The 3715-nt window shown below is 29.2% G+C and overlaps 1 long non-coding RNA gene across 1 annotated transcript; it reads left to right on the forward strand.

The window, feature by feature from the left end:
• Nucleotides 1–590: 590 nt before the first annotated feature.
• LOC139857847 (uncharacterized) lies at nucleotides 591–2496 on the forward strand. The gene is made up of 2 exons (XR_011762719.1): nucleotides 591–1066; nucleotides 2265–2496. It is a non-coding gene; the product is annotated as an uncharacterized lncRNA (long non-coding RNA).
• Nucleotides 2497–3715: the final 1219 nt, after the last annotated feature.

Below are 3715 nucleotides of genomic sequence, written 5' to 3' on the forward strand. Positions count from 1 at the left end.
TTATATGATTAATAATTAATATTACATTCGTTTCATCATAAATATTTATATTTATATTTATGTTACGAGTATTATATTTACTTGTCCTATTATAAGGGTTTCCTTTTTGTTTAATCAATCGGAAAAGAGAGGATAAATGAAATTTAATTGATGAAAACCATAATTAACGATATTATCTAAAAAGAAACATTTTGATCGTAACGAAAGGAGTAACAGTTTGTGGTGTTAAGAGAATAGTTTTAAAGTTTTTCAATAATTGAAATTATTTTATTTTGTAGCAAATAGATCTTATAATTTGATGTTTGTAGCTTATCTATATTGTATAATAAGCACGGATATGTTCAAATTTCCGTTTATGAACCAAAATAAAAAAAGAAATGAAAATGCTACACCATCATATCATCAATTTTTGAGAGAGACAATTTTAGTTTTTGGGGTTATAAATAATCTACCAAAGTAAACACGACACGTTACAATAGTACAATGTTTAAAATAAATAAAAATACTACTTTTAAAAATTATTGGGTGGAGTAGTTTCCAATTATAAATATTGAAACAAAATCAATACAAAGCTACTACGTACTAGTGTACTACATTCAATATATTTAGTCGAGCTTAGATTATAAACTTACTAGAACCTACTACAGGCTTAAACTATTCTGTTTTTGTCTATAAATACATATCCCTCATCCTTCCTCAACCATATATCTAACAATTTGAGTTATTTTGTTTTTGTAGATTTGAACACGAAACCTTTTCATTTAAAGTTTCAAATAATTAACCTTATTACTTTCAATAACCTACTACGCATTGTTTCAGTTCCTTTGTCAATAATGGTGAAAGAATTGGTCGTGAGAGGTTTAAGTATGATGGTTATGTTGACATGGATGATGGTGAGGATGGGATGGATCTTGTTTCGAAAATCTCCATTTTCATGGCCTTTAAACCTTCTTGAGCTATTGTGGGTGAGATTCGTCTTCGTATTTCTTAAGCATGAGATGGAGACAATGAACGCAAAATATGTTATTCCATTCGAATACTACAACGTTCAACCCGTTGATAAGTTGTAAGCTCTATATTACAAATACGTACTTTAATTTAGATAATTATCTCAAAGAACGCTATTTACTTGATTTGGCGCGTTTAAGAAATATAATCAATTAGCTCTAAAGGGTCACGTGGTAATAGAAGCTCAAGTTCAATTCTCACGGTTGAAGCTTTTGGGCCTTCTCTAAGAAACATAATCTATTGTTTGAAGTAACTCAAAAAGTATCATGATTATGTTGCATACTATGCTATATGATATGATTTTTTGTTTATAGTGGCAGGTTAATAGTTCCTAGAAAATACGTATATTTGTAAACACGTATATTTTGTATGCTATTATATAGGCATATAATATATATGCAATCATGAATCACCTCTTTATTTATTTATATTATTTTTTTTATATGTTTTTGTACCACTGTTGTAAACGGCAGTCGCCTCGACCGTTACGTCGACCGGTGCGGCGGTTTTGTGACTCGTCCGTCCTGACTCGAATAAAAACGTTTAATAAGTCGGTCAACAGTCAAAAGTCAGATCAAAGTCGTGAAAAGTCAGGTCAACATCGGTTAAAAGTTGACTTTTTATCGGGTCTTGTCCTATTCTAAACGAAAATCCCCACACATTTAAAATTTGATGGGAAAAACACTAATTTACATACCCCTTAAAGATAAATTAATGAATAAATTATAATCCGATAATATATTATAAAACCTTATATTATGTAGATTACAACCACGCCATCTTATTTGTAAATTACTTATTTTTTAAAATATCTATATTCAAAGGATTTATGTTTGAAATATCTATATTGAATGTATTTATAAAATCAATGTTGGTCAACTCCGACTCGTGCCCCGACACGTTCCCGTCTCGACCGACTCATCGCTCCAAGATCTGCACCGACATGTCCCCAACTTGCATCTTTTACAACCTTGATTTGTACACAAGCATATACATGAATTCATGGGCGGATAATCCAATATAAAATAATTGAGGTGATCAGCCAAAAAAAATTTGTTTTAGAATGTTTTCTCCCAGTAAAAAAAGTTGAGGATCCACCACTATATGAAAAATGGACGATTAACAAACAAATAACGTAGATGTTTTTGAATTCAATTATTATGATATCATGTCTAAAGTATATGTAATATGTATTGATCGAGCTATATATACATCTACTAATACTAATTCTGATATCTTAATTGGCTCTTTTCAAGGTCCCAAGCGAAGGTTTTATCTCTAAAGGGAAGGTTTATTGGATCATAGGCTTTAATTTTATCAAGCTACAAGTATGAATTTGGATAAGTGATCAATCCTTGTGCTTCGTGTAAAGTTTGCTTATGTTTTTTGTGTTTGTTTTTTGTATTTTTTATTTCTTTATATCATCCCAATATATTTTCTTGTTTGTACTCAAACAATTTTTATTATTAACTACAAATTTGGCTATCATTCAAGTTACAATTATGTAGATATAGAAATAGAATAGAATGTATAATAATGTATAATGTGTATAATATAATCACTAAATATACTTTTAGCAATTAAAAAAAAAAAAAAAAAAACACTATAAATTTTCATTAGTATATATAAATATATATACTATGCATATTCCTACCCGAATTGTTACAAGATGCACACCTAATTTTCACATTATTTTCATATTGAAGATAGCATTCTCACCTTGTTTTTTTTTTTTTTGGTAAGCTAATGTTATTAGAAGTTATTGTATGGAAGGTATTTAGTTTTAAAAGTTTAAATTATATTCCTGATCGGTATTAAAACTTGTTTGGTTAAAAGCTATAGGATCGAACATAATACTGGAGAAATTATACTACCGAATCTTGGCTTGAATGATATGGGGTGAGATTCAACTTGAGTTACTGCCAACCCAGGTTCGATTCTCACTCCAAGCGGGGAGTTTCCAACCCTTGATGGTAGTGTCAACATCAATGCGATTTGGGAATGTCTTTGAGGAGTTTTTCTCAACCTTCGATGGTACTGCCAACATCGTCGTGAATTGAGTTTTCTCTAACGCGTGTGTGGGTGACAAATGAGAGCATTTGATGTTGATATCGATTGAAATTAGTACTCAATATTATCTATATATTCATTTGGTCAATGAATGAACAGTAAAATTTCAATTGATTCAATTTGGAAATCGATGTTTTAAAGGTTATATATTTTGTATCAAAACTTTACATTACGTGCAAAAGTGGAGCAATGGTTTAACGTGTGTGTTGCTGAGCGAATGGTCAAGAGTTCGAGTCCCCCTTACCTTCTGTAATCTTACTTTTTTTACTCTTTTAAACATTAATCCCTCTTTTTAAAAAAATTTCATAATACACCCTTAATGTTTCTTTTATTTTTAATTCAGTCATCTAATTCGCATTCTAATGTTTTGTAATTCTCTTTAAATATAACGTTTTTACAATATTTATGCCTTTTTTTTTCTCTTTTTTTCTTTTTCTTTACATTTCTTTTCTACTTGCACACTTGACTATTAAATAACAAGAGGATTCAAATTATGTTAAATTTAATTATTAATTTGACACATATTTTCTTTTTGATTTTGTATGCTTATTAACGTTTAAGTATTTAATTCAAAACATTAGTTGTATACAACTTAAAGCTGACTAATTATGTTATATATAAAAAAACAAATAAGAAG

The sequence above is a fragment of the Rutidosis leptorrhynchoides genome, chromosome 7 (assembly GCF_046630445.1).
Source record: "Rutidosis leptorrhynchoides isolate AG116_Rl617_1_P2 chromosome 7, CSIRO_AGI_Rlap_v1, whole genome shotgun sequence".
Taxonomy (NCBI): Eukaryota; Viridiplantae; Streptophyta; class Magnoliopsida; order Asterales; family Asteraceae; genus Rutidosis; species Rutidosis leptorrhynchoides.